This window comes from Mauremys reevesii, linkage group 1 (assembly GCF_016161935.1).
Source record: "Mauremys reevesii isolate NIE-2019 linkage group 1, ASM1616193v1, whole genome shotgun sequence".
Taxonomy (NCBI): Eukaryota; Metazoa; Chordata; order Testudines; family Geoemydidae; genus Mauremys; species Mauremys reevesii.
This window is the reverse complement of record NC_052623.1, coordinates 295325836-295349489: the sequence shown is the minus strand read 5'-3', so window position 1 is coordinate 295349489 and position 23654 is coordinate 295325836. Positions and strand designations below refer to the sequence as shown.

The following is a 23654-nucleotide window of genomic DNA, read 5'->3' as shown; positions in this document are numbered from 1 at the left end:
GCCCAGGCAGCGGCTCCGGCCTCTTCCGCCATCTCCGGCCGCGGCGGCGGCGCCCGAGCCCCGCTCTGCGGGGCGGGAAAGGCCGGCACTGCGGGAGGCGGCAGAGCCTGGGGCCCGCACCCTGGGGCCTCTTCATCCTCTGCGGCCGCCTGTGGCACTTCACACGGCCCCGGCTTCCCGTCCTGCTGCGCCGCTCGCTGCCCCTTGCCGTGGCCGCTGCCTCCCCTTCCACCCGCGATGTCCGCTCCCCGCTCCCGTCTGTGCCCTAGTGTCTCTTCCCTCAAGTCCTTGGCCTAGTTGTGGTTCCTGATACCCTGCAGCCCCATCGTACGTTCGGCTGGTTTAGGTGTGTGAGGCTATAAGTTGGTGTTAATGTCCCCCCCTCCCCTGTGCCTTTTGGCTCCGGGTTAAGAAACCGATGGAGCAAAATCTGCCACTCATCGACTCTGGTGCTACTGGCTTTTCCTCATAGGCGATGCTGGGGTTTTGCTGTTCACCAGTGTGGCCTTGCGGCCTGTTACATGAATCCCCTAGATGAAGAGAGGGGGTGAAATAGGGTTAATTATTTTTTTGGTGTATTCTCCACAGCCTTTCTGAGGGAGACTGAGATGATGTCGGAACAGGTTCTGATCCTCCCTCAGAAATGTTTGTTAAACAAACTTGAAGCAAACTGAACCACTTCCTCTGAGTGCTGTCTCTGTGTCAGATGATATCTTGTCTTCCTGTGTCTGCTGGTGTTTCTGCTTTGAAACAGCTTTCACTGTGAACCAGTGCTAATGGGAACATGCAGATACAGTAAGGGAGAGTTAATTCTTGTGTTTACAATTATAGCTGTGTGCACATATTCCTTAAATTTGCAAACCAAAAAATGATGCATCTGTTACTTAGACTTTTATTATAATTCAAATTACACATAACATTAGTTCAGATATTTTGTACTACTCTGTCCAAAACCCACAACATAATTATGTCATTGTGGATCAGCAGCATTTACTTTTAAAAAAATCCATGTTGTTAGAGAAACTTACTGCCAAAACTGTGGTGTTATATTGGCTTTTTATTTCATATATAAAATGTAGAGCCTCTCCCATTTGATTCCTGGGTGGAGGGTGACTTAAGTCCATGAAGGAACGAAACATTCATATTGACCTGTATAGCGGTAACATCTGGTGGAAGAGATTGGCTGCTGGGCTTAACTCAGCAATAGGGGAGCTTAAAGTTTATCAAACTTACTGTCATGTCAGTCAGTAGACATTAGGTTTCTGGAAACATGGATGCAGTTCAAACTATTAAGACATATGCAGAGCAGAATAATCAAATATAATTATTTAGGTTTTCATTGCAGAGATTCCTTTATTTGGACCTGAGGGTGGATTTACATAGCACTAATGTCCTTTGATTTTTTTTCTATGATAGTATTTTTCAGTGTGGTCTATTTGTGATCAAAGCATGCCTGATCCAATTCTTGAGGACTGCACTATTTTATAACATCATAACTGTTTGTGTGGAGAATTCCGGTGGACACATGGCCTATTAAGATGTCTCCAATTGGGCAGACAAAAAATGAGGTCTCAGAAATCACTCTTGACTTTTGAAAATCTTGGCCTTTGTCTCTAGCTCATGTTAAGAATTAGGTGTGCCATTTAAGCAGGTACTTGATGTTAGATCTGAAATCAGAAACTAGGTCTGAAATCAGAAACTTGAATTTGTAGGCTTCAGTTTTACACAGTTTGTATGGTGCAGGTATTCTGTACGTCAGTTCATTGTATCATCATAGTCTTAATCTTTATAGGTATTTTTGTATTTGAAAAATATACTTTTCACATCACTCAACTTTAATCTGTTCAAAAATTCTGTAACTTTTTCAACTTACCTGCCTTCAGGGTTGAAGTAGTAGCTATCAGTCACTAAATCGACAATGTATTGTTAAAGGTGTAATGAAAGCAACCTGCGTCAGACATTCCAACTTGATCTAAAATATTAAGCCTAACACTAATTGCACGTGCATTTTTGACAGAAAAATCTAACTACAAGTCTCACTGAAGTCTATAGGAATTGTGCACAAGTATTCAAGGACAGAATCTGGCCTTAAGCACTGCAGAATCCCTGTTGTTTTAAAGTGCTGTTTAAATAAATCTGTTATCCAACCTGTTACTTGTTTGTGAAGATCTGTGTGGCAATTAAAGAAAAAGTAGGAGCTATCATATATTCTTTAATTGTTGGTAAACCACTTGTCACATTTAGAAATATACAAAACAAATATTAGTCTAGACAGAGCGAGAAATGTTAAGTGCTGCAACCTAAGCCCATATACAAGTGATGTGGTATGTACTAGTCTAACCAAAACTGAATTTTGTTGGGGAGAAGAGGGAAACAAACAAAAGCAGTTTATCATCAGAAATACAAGATTAGTCAATCATTTTTATAATTAATGCAGAAAACACACAGTTTGATACATATTGACAAAAACCAAGAAATTTGAAGTTAAGGTGAGCTTGAATCCTCTGGCCTTTATTAGCTTATGTCAGAATCGTAATATATTTTTTAAATAGTGTCAGGAATTTGATAAAGTGGTCAGTGAAATTTTACAGATGCATTTGTAGTTGAAAACTCTTCTAATGTTTCAAATATACTATATCCAGAGACTCAGACTAGCTTGTTTTGGTTCCAGTTTCCTGGGTAGAGGTTATACCATAAATAAGACTACGACTAAAATCAAGGGCACTATATTGGGCTGTTAGTGATGGCTCTGATCCTGCAAACGCTTATGCGTGTGCAAGTAGCCTCTCTGACTTAAATTTAAGTCTATGAATTTGCATAAGTGTTTGCAGGATTGGGATCTAAATATGTATTGATGTCTTTCTAAAAACTTAAAAAAAAATCTTGTCTAGATAGATCAGAGTTAGTATCAATGAGCTTTATTATAACATTAAAAGATCTGCATTTTTTAAAAAGTGAAATTACTGCACAGACTATTTTAAAATGCTTATAACCCTTTACTGTGGGGAATATAAAAGGGAGAGTTGACATCCAAAAAGCCATGTCTATGTTGAATTAATAGTCACAATTAATTTTGTATGTAAACTATTTTTGAGATTAAGTATTGCTGAAATAAAAGTACTATTTTGTTTGTATGCCTTTGAAGTAAAATCCAACTTAAAATATCTTTTGAATTTAAGAGAAAATTAATAATCTTTTTGTAAAGAAGGGTCCCAAAATGCATTACAGGGATGTACAGGTTGCCAGGTTTTAGGCTTAGGCAGATAAGAGGCTAGGTGGTATCCTCTGAAAATAAAATTTCAATGACAAAAGTGCTTACGATGCCTAATTTACACTAGAAAAGTTTGTCGGTATAGCTGTATCCTCCTTGTGTAGATGCAGCTTAAGCTAGCAAAAGATTGTTTTTGCTGGGACAGGTTCCCTGAAAGAAGTAACCTACACTGGAAAAGGCACCTTCTGCTGGTATAACTGCGTCAAAAATAAAGCTTTTGCTGGTACAGAAATGCCTTAAAAAATCACTCCCCCAACTGACAAAAGTTACCAGCAAAAGTTTCTAATGAAGACCTGTCTGCTATGCTTCTCATGAAAAATTTTAATGGGCACTTGTCTCAAGCTTTAGTAGAGAGAGAGAACAGATGACAGAATATCAGGCGATAGCTTGAAGACTGTTATGCTGCTTGTAACAATGTGCAAATTACACGTCATTACTGAGTGTACACATCCTACCCTGCAGCTCTTAAAATAAAAAAATGTACAACTGCATAAGTAAAGGGACACCATTTTCTTTCATAGTTTTTTACCTCTCCGTTGTTTGTAATACCATCTACAAACTTGAAAATAATGTGGTGGTGATGGTTACTGGTATTATGGTAGTACCTATGTGCTCAAGTCATGGACCAGGACCCCACTACTTGGCACTGTACAAACAGAACAAAAAGATGATCTCTGGCCCAAAGAGCCTATCATTTTTTGTTTTCCATTTTGTAAATGTTTCCCTTCTGTTCTCTCCCCCCGCCCCCTTATTTCTGTGGAGTATAATTAGCTCCCTGGTTGTTTTTTTCATTACTTATCAGTGGTTCTTTGAAAATAAGATTTTTACTTAAACTTCACCTCTTCTGCCATCTGGTTAGGTGTGTTGTTTAATTTCACAATCACGGATTGGGAGACTTAAAAATGGAAAAATCCATAGGGCCTTGCCCACCAGATTATATTTATAAGTTAAAATTTGGGGCTAAGCTATTTGAGAATACTTTTAAAATAATTAAGCGTTGTGATCTTTTCAGTCACTTCCCTTTGCTGATTTATTTGCTCTAACAGTCCAAGAGTAACTAATTTGAAATTCATTTCAGGTTCTCATTTCCGTATGTTTTTGTTTTGAGGTTGTTTGGTTTTTTTTTCTTTGCTCTTTTAATGCACCCCAAATTTCTGGTGGTTTATATTTGCTGAAGTTGCATCAGTGAAATGGAAAACATTACTTTGCATGTTAATATGGTTGCCGGAGCAGTAGTCCAGAATGTGGGAACAGGAGTAAGAAAACCTGAGCTCTATTACTGACCCATCTGCTGACTTGTGTGACCTTGTGTATGTCACTTAACTAATTTATACCTCAGTTTCCCATGTGTAATAGTGGGGTAATACTTACCCATCTTCGTAGCTTTACAGATGGAAAGTTCTATAGACATGCATAGTACTATTATTTCATTAGTTTACGATTTACAATTATTGGTAACAGTTGAAAACTAGCACTTAAAAAACTGTCTTGTACACTGTCAGTAGGTAACAGTTCTGTTTGCACCTGGTTGTTTTGTAGTAGTGTTGCTAAAACACTTTCTATTGCAATATAAATATGCATATTTGTTTGGAACCATTAACAAGGAGTTTTTCACTTAAGTATTTGGTTGAAATAGAATAACTAATTATGTACAGCAACTGAGTTTATTGCAAGATATGGACTGTTAGTCTGAATTTGTAGGTCATTCCTTGGTAAAGAAGGTTTCCTAATGCTGTCCAAATTGTGCATAATGTCATTTCTTTGTCAAGTTTCTGCATCTACTCGTCACTTGCAGATATTCAAAATGTTCTTCTAATTAATTAGTGTTCCCCCTTTTCAGTCAATACAATTAATATATTATATGAAATGGGAAATATTTCCTTGTAACTAATTTCTTCCTTTGTAGCTGTTTACGTTGTAGTTGTAAAAAATGTTTTCTCACAAATTACAAGTAATTCCACAGAATGGCTAGTTACCAAGTGCATATTCAAATAAGATCCATAGTCAGTAAAGTAATAGGAACAAGGTTGGTGCACTTTCCTTTTCATTGTTTTAATTGTGTGGTAGCTCTTAATATGTGAGAGAACACTTTTTACAAGCATCAAAGAATCCTGTGGCACCTTATAGACTAACAGACGTTTGGCAGCATGAGCTTTTGTGGGTGAATACCCACTTCTTCGGATGCAAGTAGTGGAAATTTCCAGGGGCAGGTATATAGAAGCAAGCAAGAAGCAAGCTAGAGATAACGAGGTTAGATCAATCAGGGAGGATGAGGCCCTGTTCTAGCAGTTGAGGTGTGAAAACCAAGGGAGGAGAAACTGGTTCTGTAATTGGCAAGCCATTCACAGTCTTTGTTTAATCCTGAGCTGATGGTGTCAAATTTGCAGATGAACTGGAGCTCAGCAGTTTCTCTTTGAAGTCTGGTCCTAAAGTTTTTTTGCTGCAGGATGGCCACCTTAAGATCTGCTATTGTGTGGCCAGGGAGGTTGAAGTGTTCTCCTACAGGTTTTTGTATATTGCCATTCCTAATGTCTGATTTGTGTCCATTTATCCTTTTCCTTAGAGACTGTCCAGTTTGGCCGATGTACATAGCAGAGGGGCATTGCTGGCATATGATGGCATATATTACATTGGTGGACGTGCAGGTGAATGAACCGGTGATGGTGTGGCTGATCTGGTTAGGTCCTGTGATGGTGTTGCTGGTGTAGATATGTGGGCAGAGTTGGCATCGAGGTTTGTTGCATGGATTGGTTCCTGAGCTAGAGTTACTATGGTGTGGTGTGCAGTTGCTGGTGAGAATATGCTTCAGGTTGGCAGGTTGTCTGTGGGCGAGGACTAGCCTGCCACCCAAGGCCTGTGAAAGTGTGGGATCATTGTCCAGGATGGGTTGTAGATCCCTGATGATGCGTTGGAGAGGTTTTAGCTGGGGACTGTATGTGATGGCCAGTGGAGTCCTGTTGGTTTCTTTCTTGGGTTTGTCTTGCAGTAGGAGGCTTCTGTGTACACGTCTGGCTCTGCTGATCTGTTTCCTTATTTCCTCGTGTGGGTACTGTAGTCTTGAGAATGCTTGGTGGAGATTTTCTAGGTGTTGGTCTCTGTCAGTGGGGTTAGAGCAGATACGGTTGTACCTCAGTGCTTGGCTGTAGACAATGGATCTTGTGGTGTGTCCGGGATGGAAGCTGGAGGCATGAAGGTAGGCATAGTGGTCGGTAGGTTTTCGGTATAGGGTGGTGTTAATGTGACCATCACTTATTTGCACCGTGGTGTCTAGGAAGTGGACCTCCCGTGTAGATAGGTCCAGGCTGAAGTTGATGGAGGGGTGGAAGCTGTTGAAATCGTGGTGGAATTTTTCCAGAGTCTCCTTCCCATGGGTCCAGATGATGAAGATGTCATCAATGTAGCGTAGGTAGAGAAGGGGCGTGAGTGGACGGGAGCTGAGGAAGCGTTGTTCCAGGTCGGCCATAAAAATATTGGCATATTGTGGGGCCATGCGGGTGCCCATAGCGGTGCCACTGATCTGGAGATATATATTGTCATTAAATTTGAAATAGTTGTGTGTGAGGATAAAGGCACAGAGCTCAGCAACCAGTTGTGCTGTGGCATCATCAGGGATACTGTTCCTGACAGCTTGTATTCCATCAGTGTGTGGGATGTTTGTGTAGAGAGCCTCTACATCCATGGTGGCTAGGATGGTGTTTTCTGGAAGGTCACCAATGCATTGTAGTTTCCTCAGGAAATCTGTGGTGTCACGGAGATAGCTGGGAGTGCAATGTAAAAGATGCACATCCAGAAATAGTTACAAAGAGTGTTCTTCCACTTCATATAAATTGTATAGACTGAAAATAGGAAAACACTGTTTCATTAGAGTCAGAAGAGAACAGTATAAACAGCTTTATATAACAAATAGATGCTGAAAGCTCACTAGGGACTTTGCTATTGATTTTATGTGGAAGGCAGTCAGGTGCGATGGGGATGGGCAGCAGTATAAAACCCCTAAGATAGAAATCTGACAGATAAAGAAATGGCAATGTGTGCAAATTGAACAGTATTAGGAAAATGTTTACTAAAGAAACTTCCTACAAATTCAGAGTTTAACCGTCCATATCTTGAAACCAATTATTTTATATACATGGCCATTCTGTTTCATTCATATACTGAAATGAAAAGTTCATTATTAATGCTTCTAAACCAGTGGTTTTCAGTCTCTGGTCCATGGACCCCTGTGGGTTCGCAGACTGTGTCTAAGATTTTCAAAGGGGTCTGCACCTCCATTTGAAAATTTTTTAGGAGTCCACAAATGAAAAAAGATTTAAAACCACTGTTCTAAACATATCTTACAATACCACCTTGTTCCTTTTACTTACCTGAATAATGGACGTATTTGAATAAGCACCAGGTAATTTTAGTTATGGTCATAGAGTAAAATGGTTACTTATATTGGAATTGTAATATGTTTACTTTATAAAGTAAGTTCACTTTGTACACTCGGGCTTCTGAGAAGTATACTTTCCCAAACGTGTCTGATTAAGTTTTAACCACCATGCATCAAATTAAACTCTCATCTCATATTTTATTGGTTAAAGGTAAAAATGAAAACTGAAGTAAGCAGTTTTTATGCTAATCCTCTGTTATGACGTGGAAGCTGTTGGCGGAGAACTTGGGTTTTAATTTTTTTTTAAATGTTCTTTTTGTTCCCTCTAGGAAATTATCCTGGCACTTCACTTAAGGTATCCCAGAATACACTATTCTGGCACGTACTAAACGCGTTTCATGGGTTGAAAGGCTATTTCAAATGTCTGATAAATTCTGGTCTTCCTTAAGTGAACCAGAAAATACTGCAATAATTTCTTGAATGAGCAAAATAGTTTTTAAAAAGGTTAGTTAAAATTTAATGCTCTTCTGAGTGCATCCACATCCTAGTTAGTGTGGGGATTGAGCATGCATACCTGTGCTTAATACCATTTTGTTTTTTTCAGTTCATCTGTAATTTGTAACACTTAAGACATCAGTTAAACTATCTAGCAGTGTCGTGTTGTTTCTTCATCTTTATATTGTTTTCTTAAAATTCATATACTTTTAATGATAGTGAAGCTTTTCAAAGTTTATGAAGAATTCCAGATGCATCACCATATTTATTTTTTGGCCTAGTCACATGCAAGATCTGATGTCTTTACATCCAGTAATAAAATTTTAATAGAAAAATATAGTTTAATAATAGATATGAATGGTAGGTAATATTTTTATAACAGCTTGTATATTCACAAGTTATTTTTATTGGTCAAGATTTAAAAAAAATTAAAAAAAGTGCCTAAGGTCACTTATTTAGGAGCCTAACTTGACTTTCACTGATTCCAGCAGCTCCCATTCAAATCAAAACCTAAAAGCCCATTTTTTGGCGAGCCTTAATTTTTATAACAGCATGTGTCTTGAGAGCAGGGATGCCCAAATTTTGACCCATCTGGCACTCTTGCATGAAATGACTCACCGAGGACATTTCCATCTTAATTATTGAGACATAGTCAGTGCGTATATTTCCCAGCATGCAATGCTCTATTTTGAGCCAACTCAGTACCTGCTGGGCTTAAAGTGGAACAGTGTTTGCTGGGCTCTGTAGCCGCTGACTGTGTGGGAGGGGGATGTTTTGGTTTTTTTTAAGTATAGTAAAAGCTATGTGTGACTCTCTTATAGAGCTCTGTGGTTGAGCTTATTCCACAAGTCACACAGTAGCCATCCTTGGCAAAGAGTTTGCGGTGGATTACCCAAGCTGCAAGTTCTGAAGCATACAGATGCTAGAATCTCTGCTAAAAGCAGAATCTGTTTCATGGACTATTTAACTTGCTGTGAAGGTATTGAGTGTTGTGTGTCTAACCCATCTGTAACAAACATAGGAGTAATGTTGATGGATTCATATGAGAGTTTTGCCATTTTTTCCTACCATGGCACACAAGCTTGAAATTAGCTGGGGTGGTTTTAAATTGGGTAAAAATTCAAAGAATAGAGAAAATATTAGATGGCAAGGGAGTGCAGAATTCAGCCTTTTCCTGGAATTGCATGGTAGGTTCACACTGCAGTGTGAACAGTGTAAAGCTGAGCTAGAAGACGGAGCAATCATTTTTAAAAAACGACTCAAACTAACTCTTTTTGTGAAACCAGAACAACTTTCTTAATTACATGTATCAGGAGGAAACTGTTCTTAATGGCTTCTGGAAACTTCAGAATCTTGTCTGTCAGAATAGGATATTCCAATGCTGAAATCTCTCAAAAATTCTAGTATCAGGGACCTGGGTAGAAACACAACTCTAATCTTAATCTAGTATGCTATTTTTGTCAGTATCCTCTTCCAGATGTTGAAGAGGAAGGTGAAGATCTCCATTAATAATCTTGGGCAACTGTGCTTTGCATACATCAGTGTAACTGTCCTTGGCTTTGCAACATATCCAGTGCAACACTGAATTTTCTAGAATGTTCTTCTAAAGTAATAGTTGATCATACAGTCTGTGTTCTGTAATTTATTATTGCTGATTTTCTTTTTGTATTGCTCCCTGTGCTAGGAAGCATACAATTAAAAATATAGTGTAGGATGTGTTTGTAATTATTTCCTCATTTCCTCTATTAACAAATATAAACTGCATTTTATAAATACCGAATGCTTTATCTATACTATTGGATGAGTTGCTGTTTCCATATTCAAAATTCTGCAGTAACATTCTGGGAAAGTCTAAGAAGACCAATAGTTTGAAAGTATTGTGTTGCACATTCGGAACTGCTCCTGCAGTTTGAAAAATACAGTGTATTTCTGTTTACAGGTATGTGCACTACAGGTATGGTAGGCATAATTTTCCATAGAGAAGATGAGCCGTACAATAAAAATAAATTCCTTGACATTTCTATATAATAGTTTTATAGGTGTAGGGTATATGTTGTAGATGAGGGGAGAAGGAGAGTAATTTGATAAGTGTAACTTTCCTGTTATGGCTTAGCAAACAAGAATTGTTTAATATAAAAGTTTTGTATATTTTAAACCCAGCTTCAGGGAAAATTCATGGCCAAATTATACTTAAGAGTTTTGGCTTTTCTGTGCTTATAGCAGTGCTCTTACTGGCACTCTGAGAATATCTTTGACATGATATTCCCAATTACTTGCTTTGTGTGCTACTGCTCAGTTATAAGTTATGAATTAACCCAGTGGTCCTCAACCTTTTTGTGGCCAGTAGCACATTCATGTTTTCAGAAGTGTGTGGCGGGCACCAACAATTTTTCAAGGCTTATTTTGTATTTGTACATTAAATAATACGAAAAACATCATATTTAATATCAGAGGGGTAGCCGTGTTAGTCTCTGATTTGTAAATAAAGAAATCTTGTGGCATTATATAGACTAACACGCGTTCTAGCAGCAGACGTGTGGGTGAACTACTTCTTCTTCAGGTGAAGAGAAGTATTCACCATCAAAAAAGCTCATGCTGCAGAACGTCTGTTAGTCTATAAGGTGCCACAGGATTCTTTATTGCTTGATCATATTTAATATTACATAATATATGAATCCATAAGATACAAAGGGTAATTTTACATGTAAAAGGTATTAAAAAAAGAGCAAATTCACATGGTAAGGTGAAAGAGTAATTGCTGAATAATTTAATTATCTACCTGTAAGAAAAATTAAGGAGTTTTTACAAAATAAATATCATAAACAGTTTTCATCTTATTTAGTTTAAAAAAGTAAAACATTGTTGAACTGCTGGTCCAAATATATTTATTATTCTTACTTTAACATAGAATGAAGCCTGCAGCCCCGGAGTTCTCTGTCCCCGGCAGGCGCGGGGCCGCAGCTTCTCTCTGGCTTAAGCCACGGCCCCGCACCTGCCGGGGACCGAGAACACCGGCGCCTGCAGCCCCGGAGAAGCTGCGGCCCCGCGCCTGGTGGGGACAGAGAACGTCGGCGCCTGCAGCCCTGGAGTACTCTGTTTCCAGCAGGCGTGGGGCTGCGGCTTCTCTCCCCTCCTGGGCACTAGGCAGGCGCACATAAATGCCCCGGCGGGCGCCACTGAATTAACCTAAGGGTTTAGCAGTTTATCGCTGTATTAAGTGATGGAGTGCATCATATATCTCATTTATGGGATCACAGAGTCAAAATAAAACAAAAAAAAAGAACTTGAGGGTTGGAGCAGTGTAACTTTGACTTTGCAGTATGAAAAGAGTAGTGTTTAGAATATACAGTACTCATGTCTGCACCACTATTAAACATCCACAGCTGGCCCCTGTCAGCTGACATGGGCTTTTGGGTCTTGGGCTGCAGGGCTATTAAATTGCTGTGTAGATGTCCAGGCTTGAGCTGGAGCCATGTGGGGGAAGGGTCCCAGAGCCCGGACGTCTACACTGCAGTTTTATAGCCCCTCAGCCTGAGACTCGCAAACCCAAATCAGCTGACATGGGCCAACTGTGGATGTTTAATTTCAGTGTAGACGTACCCATAGGGAGTATCTACACTGCCAGTCAACCTGGGCTCCTTACATGGATTTTAGCCTTAACATCCCCTCTTCCTCCGCAACCTCTTCCCTACCTCCACCATACACAAAGACAACCCCCTGGCCTGTTTTAAAACCAGGCTAGATTACCTGGTTCAGGGTGTCGATTAGAACCATTCTCCGCGTTAATTTGGGCTGCAATTTGCCCACTTTACAGTGAAGGTCTCTAGAATCCTAGTGTCTCAGCAGAAAGAACCATGGACATGCCCCAGACATGCTCACAAGGTGAATGCAGAAACAGTGAGGAGCAGTAACAAGGATCGGGATTTGCAGTTGATACACACTAATGGTACAGACACTGGGCTAGGCTAATCCAGGTGCCCAGATTCAGATGCCAATCACCTAATTTAACTGTACAGTGTAGAGACAGACTTTGCTTCCCTGCTGTGCAGTTGCAGCTGGTCTCAAAGATCTGGAGTACGCTTAAATACTAGGAAGAGTGTCTCCTCTATTTTAGCCTCTCTATAATCTCTATTTCTTCCACTATCCTTATAAAAACAAGTGTGAGCTAATGTTTAATAGGGCATAAATTCTTCATTATATGTATGTTTTCAAGATGAATTTTAAAATCATTTTTGTATATTTTGACTTCTTTCCTGCTTTTTCTCAAACACTGAATTATATATATATATAAATGCCATTGTCCTGAAGAAGTTTGCAGGTCAATGCATCTTAAAGCAAAATGAATTAGCAAGCAAACCTGTAGTCATGAAGAAAGATTTATAAAAACACTCAGTGAAACTTCTTTGTACTGTTATATCTTCAGCTATATAAGGGATTTCTTAGATGTTTTATTGGTGATTGTACTAGCCAGGCAATTGAAATAGTTGGGATCTTTCTAGCAGTCCCTAGAGTGTCCGTTAATGTTTCATTTTTATAGGAAAAATGAAATGTTGAAGATGCTTTGACAATAAAAGTGTATCTGTATCTTTGCCAGATTTTGTTGTTACTTCACCTTTTTAAGGAGTATATAATATAAGCAACTCAGCACAGATATAACATTAATAGTTTGAATAGATCAAGATTTTTGGGTGTAAAAATACAGTGAAGCAATTATATTGAATTACAACAATATGCCTTTTATGTCTTATCTTCATTAGATCTTTTCTTAAACTTTTGCCGCTGTGGCTACCGTTGGTGCAGCTCTATCTGCTGGAGTAAATTCTAGTGTAGAGAAGGCACTGGTGGTTGCTGGCTTTTTAATCATTATGTTATCGTGACCTGCTTTGAGCAGGACTGGGTAACAGTGATTGAAGTGTTGGCAACTAATGCACACTCTTTATCTCTAGCATTGGTGGTAGTAACATTGGGCTATTGAGAGAGTCTTGTGAAACACAACCTATTAATTGATTAGTAAACAAAATATTACTGAGGAAAGTTTGAACGCATGTGTAAGTGGAGTCAAGTTAACACCCAGAAAATGTATTATTATGTTGAATAATTATGCATCAAAAAAATTGCAAGTGCAAAGTCCTAGAAATGAACAGCTAAGGGATGTAGTCACATCTATTGTATTACTTCACCTATTCAGTACACACTTTTTTTTTTAGTTGAAATATATTGATTAATACAAGGATAACTAAATGTAATCAGCATAATTTTTAATCTTTACTTTTTACATACAATTAAAGAAAAATACGACTACTGATGGTAGCCATTACCAAGATCTTAATTTTTTTTCCTTTCACTTTTATGGAAAGCAGTTATTTTTATTTCCACTAACTACATTTAATAGAATTATTAAATCATCGTTCAGGTTTTGTGTTATGAGTGTGTTTTGTGTGTTTTATGAATTATATTGTTAAATGTCCATTTGTTTTCAGTCATAATGTAGTCACATGATTATATTTTGTCATAGTTCTTTTGGTTGGGAATGTATTATCTCGAGTAATTACTGGGACATAAATATTTTTAAATTGGGGAGGGAGGAAAACAGAATCACATTTTACACAGTACACAAGAGACAAAAGGATTACAAATAAAATTGAAACGAGCTTAGCTTTTGTCTTGTAAACAAATAGACCCATTATGAGTATTTTAAAAAATACCATTTTAAAACTTTCTGCTTTAGTATTGCTAAGTATGGACAGACATAACACACGCACACAATTCTAAAACACAGTTCATATGCTGTATAGAGTAAAAAATTACTACCTTCATGTAGTTTGACTTATTAACAATAACAATGTTCGTTTGAAGTCTTTTCCCCAGACTTGGCTATTACTACTTTCAGACTGGTCTTTTGGTCCTCTCGCTCTGGAGAGCCATTCTCACTACCCTTATAACTGAGTGAGATAATGAATCACATTTCAGAGTGCACCTAATGTCTTCCATTTGCTGCCGTTAGGATGGATTTCGTAGGAGAATGCTTTCAGTGTGGAGATCCAGCTAGTTCCTCACTGCCATATACTTCTACCTCTCACTAACAATCTGACCTACATTGCCCACTCAAATTTAACATTGTCTCCATAAAATCTGCAAAGATGAAAATAACAAATTACTAGGATATTATTGGAAATGGGTCCCTTGAATAAGAAATGGGACTTTATGATCTCCTCGTAACTTCTTTTGACTTTTACATAAGTATACAAATTTTAAGAGGAGGTAATATTAAATTTGCGTGGCCACTGATAGTGCTACGTGGGTCTTCAGCATTCACTATCCATTAACAATTCATTTCAATCCTTCCTAATTTTTTTTAATAACAATTTACATTTAAAAAAGTGTAACTATTTTGGTTGTGTTGGACTCTGAAGCATACTTGCAACCTTAATTCCTAAAGTTTTTGTTAAGAAATATTTTTAATTTTAAAAGATTTGCCAAAGATTTTAAATTGTGTTGGTGTGTAAGATCTTCAGGAGGGGCGCTGTGCTCCAACGGATCTTATGAGGCCTACCAGAGCAGGACTCCATTCCAGATATTAGTAAGTGCATAGGTGGTGAATGCATATGATGCTGGGAGTTCAACTGTTTTGGATATTGCGCGTAGTGTGAATGGTAGAGAAGACAAGGTGGTCTTTATCCAGATGCAAAACTTCTTATCCAGTGTGCATTTTCCTGCCTCCTCAGGCTCCCTGTACCCCTGTTCTGTGCCCCTTCTATAATCTTCTGGCTTCTCTTGTACCTTTTTTACTTGTTTGTCCCTCTCTCCTGCTCCATGCCAGTGTCTGGTGTCTTTTTACTCAGAGCCCTGCTTTCCAGAATTGGAAAGCATGGCTTTCTGCTATCTTTCCATGTCTTCTTGTTCCTCTACTCATTCTCTCTCTCTCTCTCTCTCTCTCTGTGCTCCCATTCCATACCCCTTCCCACACTTCCCTCTGGTCTTTAAACCCCCAGTGGAAAAGCCAGTTTATAAACATTTAAATGTTTATATTCTGTTAATTAAAAAAAATTGTTAAAAGAACATTAATGTTACAAAGACAAAGCACTAAAAGTTAGGAAATGCCAGAATTAAGATTCCCCATGAAACCTTAAATCCAGCCCTCTTTTGTATATGCTCTATGATATGGTGTCTAATTACATGATTGTATGCTATTTTTTTCATACTACCTTGTTTCATTCAGTGCATGGGATGGGTTCTGTTCATTGAATGGGTAGTTATTCAATATTTCTTTTTATCTTCATGGTTTGATGTATAGCCCCATGCATTATTTACTGCACAACATCCAAAGCTTGCATTGATTGCAAAATTAATAATTTCCTCATGAGGTTTTCTAGGATGTTCTCAGTAATATCGTAAATTCATTAATCTTGTAAAGATGTATTTTCATAACACCTCTGTAAGGTATCGTCCCCATTTTACAGATGGGAAAGTGAAGAGTAGAGATTAAAGCCCGAAGTGTCAACTAAACTTTGTGTGCTGTATTTACAACACTTTATATTCAGAGCAGAGCTCTCCTTGCCCACAGTTGAAGTTGAATGTTCACCATTTTTCAGTGTTTGACTTTGCAACATTAACATGCTTTTAACTTAGTTTTTGGGGTGTAATTTCCTACGTTTTTAAAAACCTTTAACTTTGAAAATACAGAAATTCTATCATGTGCAACTATATTCGCACTCCCCTCTCCCCCGAATGGATCATCAGCAGGGTTGGCACCTTTAGATCTATAATACAGTCCTCTACCACTGGAGTGGATGGAGTAACTGTTAGTATTAGAAGGCTATTTTGTGGACCTGCCCACTAGAGGGGGATGGAGACACAGTTTGCCAGGTTTCACAGCTGCTTGCTAGACAGCAAAGGAATGTTGAGATCTAAGAATAGGTTCAGGAAGGGAGTTGGCTCTAGTGGTTAGATTCTTTTGTCCCTGTCCCCTTTTACTGCTATTCTCCCCAGATCCTTGCCCCTGTTCACCTTTCCACCCTTTTGCTTCTATTTTTCCCCTTCCACAGCTCCTGTCCCACTCTGCTCCTGACGCTGGTTCCTCACTCCTGTGCATTCAAATCAAGATGCTTCCTCCATACTGCCTGGGTGCCAGCAAGGGGAAGCACAAGAGAATTAGGTTCCATGCTCTCAGTTCTGGTGCCCAGCACTACAGTGGGAATTGGCTGATGGGAGGAACAATTTGAGGACTCATCCTCAGCTGCAGCTGCCCTAGGATGGAACATGTTCACTTGTTCTGTAGGAACGCCTCATGTGCAGTCCATTCACAAGCAGGACCTGTTTGGGGATGGTGTATGCTTGGGTGCAGATGGTTTTGTAGAATTTAGCTGTCAAATTCTCTCCACAGCATCTGATAAGAGTGAATCTTCAGAAGCTTATCACTTGGCCCAATATGGGTGAGTTTTCACAAGGATGACAAAAGCCATACTCCTGTCAAGGAGACAACCTGCCAGATTTCAGGTCCCTGCTCCAAAGCATGGATGTGCTAAAGTTTCTCAATGAAACAGTTGTAAGAATATTTTTTTAACATTATCAAAAGCTGTTTTTCCCTAATAGCTGTTGGAAACGATTGACCCATTTTTAGGTGTTGCTACCTATAATAAAAGTTACTTAAAACCAATTCTATAAATTTTCATAACCTCCCTGAAAGTAACTTATTTAAAAAACTTAAAAGCGCTTATTGACGAGACCTTCAAAAAATCTTCATTTCTAGACTATTCCACTTTTATAGAGATAAGACCAGAAGTGTTAGAATAAACTTTAAGTAGACTACAGTATCATTTTCAGTGCATCAGTCCCTTTTTCAGAAATGACTCCTAAAACTTAGGTTGACCTAGCTACATCACTCAGAGATGTGAAAAATTCACACCTCCAATACACATAGTTAAGTCGACATAAGCCACATTATAAACACCACTAGATCAACAGAAGCATTCTTCTACTAACCTAGCAACCTGCCTCTATGGGGTGGATTAACTACAGTGCTGGGAAAACCTCCTTCTTTCACTGTAGGAAGTGTCTACACTATGGTGCTACAAAGGCACAGGTGTCATCCTGTAGGTGTGCTTCTATAGCGTAGACAAATCCTATAAGATTACATGACCTGGGTTGCACTTTGAAAATGGAATTTAGAATTGGTCTACACATAAAAGTTAGGTTCACATTGCTACATTGGTTGGGGTGTGAAAAAGCCACACACACCTGACTGTCACAGCTATGCTCACGTAACCCCCAGTGTAGATTCTGTGTCTATGGAAGAATGCTTCCGTTGATGTAGCTAACTTTGTTTGGGGAAATGGTGATCCTACACCAACAGAAAAATCCTTTCCTTTGGCTTAGACTGTGTCTGTGCTATGGGGTTATGTCAGCATAGCTACATTGACATAGCTGTGCCGGTATAGTCTCATTAGTGTACACATACCCATAAGCTTCTAAGTCACTTAGGACTTGGCTACACTTAAAATATTACAGCTACATCGCTGTAGCGCTTCAGTGTAGATATCACCTGCACTAATGGGAAGGGTTCTCCCATTGGTTTAGATAATCTACCTCCTTGTGAAGTGGTAGCTAGGTCAACAAAAGAATTCTTCTGCCTGCACAGGGACTTAGGCCAGATCTACATTACAGACCTATGTCAGTATAACTACGTTGCTCAGGGGTGTGAAAAATCCTGACCCCCGAGCGATGTAGTTGTATCATAGAAGTGTAGAACTGGAAGGGACCTTGAAAGATCATCGAGTCCAGTCCCCTGCCTTCACAGCAGGACCAAGTAGTGTCCCTGACAGATTTTTGCCCCAGATCTCTAAATGGCCCTCTCAAGGATTGAACTCACAACCCTAGGTTTAGCACGCTAATGCTCCAACCACTGAGCCATCCCCCCTGTAGACAGCACTATGTTGGCTGGAGAGCTGGTGACATAGCTACCACCTGTTGGGGGAGGTGAATTAATTACACTGACGGAAGACGCTTTCCCGTCTGCTTAGGAGCATCTTCACTGAAGTGCTACAGTGGCACAGCTATACTGCTGTGCATGAACACAAGCCTTTAGGTCAGCTTTACAGAGCTGCTCAGGAGTGTGGATTTTTATGCTGACCTAATTTTCTAGTGTAGACCAGTCTGAAGGCCCTTGTGAAAATTTTACCTTTTTTGTCTGACTTTCATCAGACTCTGCAGAAAAAGTTGTATCCTGGTGTCAGTTTTGGCATGCAAAATTTTAGAAAGATAAGTGTCATTTGGGGGAATTGAAAATTGGATTTAAAATTACAAGGTTGCACCACCACTCTACTTGTGGAGACTTCCACTGCTCTATATTGAGCATGTTTTGTATAGATAATTTATCTGGGGAAATAACAGAGAAAACATTTTAGCTGCCAGTTTACAGAGGGTTATGTGGCATAAAAGGAAGCAAAACAGAAGAGATTGATGCAGATAAAAGGGAAAGTGTAGGTTAGTAGAGTAGGTGAGACTGAGGAATTAGGTGAGCTGAAAGTGATAATTGGAATTGCAATGGAAGATGTAAATCGAGAATAAATTATGTAAGTTCAAGTAGTACATAACTATCCAAAGTTTAAAAAAAATGGAGCGATATGGGTGGGGAAGGGCTGTGAAATTGATATCAAAAGATTTATTGGCTGGAACTTGGATAGTAAGAAAGTAACAGAGTAGAAAAGGTAGGAAATGTATAGAGTAAGCTTTGCTAATTGCAAAATGATCTAGCAGATTTGTAATATTAAGTTGTGCACATATAGCCAACATTTTTTTTCTCAGAACATGAGCAAGTAAAACTTTGGGAGTGGATTGAAGAAAGGAACTGCAGGGTTTTGTCTACCCTTAAAGAAAAAAAATCTCACTGGTGCTGTTGGTGACTGTATTAGTGGATAAACTGTTATATAATGCTTAGAGCAGCTCTAGACAACACAGTGGTAAAAATGCCAGCAGCTAGTAGTCTACACTAATGTTCCTTCTATTGTTTTAGTGAAGCTGCAGTGCACCAGTGTGGCGCTACAGCAACATTGTGACATTTCCAGAAAGAACTGGGTATAGACAACCAAGCCTAGATGCATTGATGACAGTGTCTGCTGTTGTAAAGGGTCAGTGTTTTAAAGTTGTCTTTCCATTGGAGCTTTGCCTGCACTAACAAATTAATCCACTTTCTAGCTAAAAGTACAGCTGAACTGGTGTTGAAGACAGTCAGGGTTGAGAACGATTCTTTCTGGAATGTGCCTGAAAGTTGTTTTGGTCCTCTCTGTTTACATTTTTGGGATGAAAAGAACTATAAAAATGACGAATGTTCCCTCTCTCCTAGATGTATTTTGTTGTTGTGTGTGTAGGAATAGACTGTTTCTTCTTCTACATTTTGTATGGTACCAAGCACAGAGGCTCTCCCATCTTGGTGTTCTGTAGGTGGTACTATAATACAAATAATCATTTTGGAGGTCAGGAGGGAAGTTAACTGCACTGGGTTATACCATGTTCATATTTAGAAAGGTCATAATGGACCACTTGAACTAAAATGATTATGAAAAGCTTTATGCCACACTTTATACAGGGAAAACATTTTATCATATTAGCAGGCATCTTGGATTTCATAATTTTTAACTTTTTAAAATTTTCTTGGAAACTATTTTGTTAGTGGGTTTTTTTCAGTGTGTTGCATAAACAACTGTGGGCTTAGTAGCAGCAGTTCCGTACTATGAGAGATGTTGATCACCTTTCAGAACTCTGCTTGTAGTTACCCAATATGTAACTCACTTTTGTTTGGCAGAACAATCCTGTGAAATTCAAAGGCTTCCTTGGGATAGCTCACTTCCAGGTGCATTTAACTGCATGGTAGTTTATATTGTAATATTTCCATAGGCATATATAGCAGCTTCAGCCAGAAGGAAAGAAATCACGCTGAATATTGCTATATAAACTACATACATGCTGGCTTCATGAAATGATAGATTTCCATCATTCTGTTTACTCATATGGTGAGAGTGGTTTCTAAGGCCAAAGTTCAGGTAGCTGTGTCTTGCTTTGTTCATAGCTTTAGGTTCTCAACTAGAGTGTACAAGACTTAAAAGTAAAGAATACAACTTTGATGTCATTGTCTGTTGCAAGTTTACTATTACCCATTTTTAAGTGGAAGTTTTCCATTAGGATTAGCAATAGTAGCAGTTAATTTAATATTCAGTGAGATGTTTCATCTTTCTCACCAACCATATTCTAACTTACTATTTAAAGTACAGTTCTTTATAAGAGAGTTCTTCAACTTGAGGTGCATTTAGCTGGTCCTATACTTTTATGCATGAAATAGTATGCAGACTATCAGGATCTATAATTTTCTTATTTATGTGGATAGCAGTTCCCTGTTCAAGTTTCTTTGTCAGTCGTTGATAATGTAGCAATGAACTTTTGCTAGAGTATCTAAAGACTTGACTTACTGTTCAATGTAATAATGACATAGTTCAAGGTGAATGGTCCCCTAGAATATCTGTTCAACCTTGTATTTAGCTTTGGCACTCTGTGGTACCTTGGAACAGCACTGTGTAGCTCAAAAGCTTGTTTGTCTAACTAACAGAAGTTGTTGGCCCAATAAAAGATGACCTCACCCATCTTGTCTCTCTAATATCCTGGGACCGACATAGCTACAACAACATTGCATACTCTCTTGAAGGTGTCGCTTAGTTGCAAATATCCTAGATTTTTCTTGCTACAGTTTGTACCCTTACTGTTTATATGCTAAATCTTTTACTTATATTACTAGTGAATTGGCAGTTGCATGTCAGAGTGAATTTTAAAACTTTTCCTGATGTTTAAAATGAACTCCACTTCCGTTGACAAGGTTACACAAAAAATGCTTTATGTTTAAAACTAGCACTTTTACTTGGCTGGAAGAAAAGTGATAGTTCAAAACCTATATATTAAACATGTGCAATAGTGAACTTTGTAATATTTAAATTAATGAATTTAGAGAGATGTTCCTAGCTAGGATTTTTTTCCCCTTGAAAAGACCAAAAAAATTAATTTGAAAAACTATACTAATGCAATGTTGAGGTTACGTAGTTCCGCATTTTTAAGTAATGAATTACCTAAGTGTAAATTGAAACAACTCTGCTTCCTTGTGAGATATGCATTACAGTAATCTGTGATCATGTAGTTAGACTCTAGAGTCACGTTTATATTTCAGAAATAGCTTGCAATCATAACTAGTGTAATGTATATGTGCAAAAAATTGAGGATGCACATTGTATTTTAACTCTAGCATTTCTTGACTTGAGTCCCTACCTGCATAAGTTTTGATGTATCTTAGCTTTTCCGATTATTAACTTAGTTTTGCATGGTTAAGTGCTACTCTGATTATATATAATTCAGTAGTTAAAATCAAATCCAGCAAATTTATACCATATTTTTATTTGCCACACTTTTCCTGCCTCAGAGTTAAAACAATCCTTTCCCTAGGCAATTGCAGCATCCAGGCTACAACAGGTTTCTAACTGAATCTTTCAAGACTGGGACAGTCTTTATAGCACTTTAGAATTTCCTTTAATAGGCTCTGGGCCAATCAGTTACCTCTATCTTTAGCAGTGAACATTGCAGCCACCATTAGTTCAAGAAGAACTCCTCTATCAGTATGGATCACCCCTTTTTAACTAACATGTAAGAAGGCACCAACCCTACAGAATACAACCTGAAGTTGGATTCTGCTTTTCCATTTATCTTGGAAATTAATACCAATTACTCTTTTAGCCTTGCACCAACAAATTCGCTCAGCCCCCATGTCTCCTTACTCTCAAATGAAGGACCATTCCTTCACTGTATATAAAACTACTTGCTGGATTTTTCACATGGTATCTAGCTTCCTAATGTTGCTGACGTCCTAACTCCTTTTTCCCTTCAGCATAGTATGCACAATGCTACAAAAATGTCTTAATAAATTTACATTTTAATTGTATTTAGTACTTATCTTATGTCTACTTTACAATTCCTGTTTTTTAAATGCATTATCTGACTTTATAATTTTCAATAAAGTCTTTGCCTGATTGTTTTGCAGCAGGACTTTCCAAAGTAACAATCATACACTCTGTGGCTAGCAAGGATAATACTAACTTTTTCTCAAGAAAACTTTTGAATCTGTGACCATTCTGGTACTTGGAAATACTGCCTCATCTTTATAGTGAAGCTGGAGAAATGTACAGAGGCACCCCAAGGAAGACTGAACTTTTTTTACAGACTAATTCTTCTACCACAATGTTTTTAATCAGGACAGATCTAATAATTGTAAGAGTATCCCCAGTATACTATTTCATCTTATATAATTACATGTGAAAGGAAATATAATAAACTTTGATGTTGCCTGCTGGTTGGGGAGGCGGGGATGAACCTAGGTTTTTAAAGGTCTGGTATTTTTAGACCTGTGGATGGTTCACTGCTGCTTTGCAGCTAGCATTAAAGAGCTTCTCCTACAAAGCCAGCTGTTGAGAGATTTGGAATTAGTTGGTCTCTTAGGTATCATTGTTTTGCCTAAATCCCTTTAAAAAAGTGATACCATAAAATGATTAGTACTATGACTCTGTTAAAACAAACTTTTTGCTTTGTCCTTGACTGACCCCCTGTTGTGGATCTCCTTTATTATGCAATTACGTAATCTTGCTATCCATCCGTTTTAAGTTCGTGTTCTCTCTCTCTCTCTCTCTCTCTCAAAACAAACTACCGTGTGTGAAATATAAATAAAATAGATACATGGGGCAGTTAATCTCATTTTTGTGTGTCCTGGAGCCTGGAGGGATAGAAGGCTAAAATGTGTCACCTGTTCCTTCCTCCCACAGTAGCTCTTCTTGTGGACTAGCAGGAACAGCAGACTGAAACCAAGGCTGTCAGTTTGACTGATGCTAATTGCACTGGCATCCTTTGCAAGTGCTTTGTGCAGTAACAGGAGAACAACAGATCCAGTGTTTTTCTTCCCAGTTGTGATTCTCTTGCATAAGATTATTAAGTATTTATGTTTTGTGGGGGACACAGAGTGTAGAGATGGCAATGTGATATCCCATGATTCATGAGAAATTCAAATCTTCTCTCTACATGTCTTTTTCTGTTTATGAAAATTATCAAGAGAATATACTTCTTGCATACTGCAAATTCTTTAAAGGTGTCAGAAAATACCCATACACTTCTTCAAGTACTAACTTTGCGCAGTGGCAGTATCATAGTCAATGTGGTTAATCTGAGGTGTGATTATTGCTAGTTGAAAACTTTTCCCAAGACCCCGCCGTGTTGATTTGAAATATAGTTGACACTGGCAATTTTTGACAGTCTCATGTGAGGGGGCGGGGGAAAAAACTGTAGGTATTTCTCAAACCAACCAAGTTTTCCAATTACAGTATCCAGTCTAACTCTCATTGACTTTGGGAGTGGGACAGGTCAGGACTATGGACGCACAGTTGGAAGATATTTTAAAAAATACAAAGAAATTTAAAACACAAACATAACCACGTTCTT

At 38.5% G+C, this 23654-nt stretch overlaps 1 protein-coding gene and 1 non-coding gene across 8 annotated transcripts in view; both read left to right on the top strand.

Annotated features, from left to right (window-relative positions):
- CNOT2 (CCR4-NOT transcription complex subunit 2) overlaps positions 1-23654 on the top strand; it is a 144185-nt gene that overhangs the window by 376 nt on the left and 120155 nt on the right. Inside the window, exon 1 of one of the 7 annotated variants that reach the window (XM_039500213.1) lies at positions 323-346. The exons of the other annotated variants lie outside the window; for them this stretch is intronic. The gene's annotated coding sequence lies outside the window, so the exon portion shown is untranslated. Of the gene's footprint in view, positions 1-322; positions 347-23654 lie in introns of those variants that run through there. 7 annotated transcript variants of the gene reach the window in all.
- Positions 23340-23480, top strand: LOC120396170. The gene has a single exon (XR_005593032.1). It is a non-coding gene; the product is annotated as a U4 spliceosomal RNA (small nuclear RNA).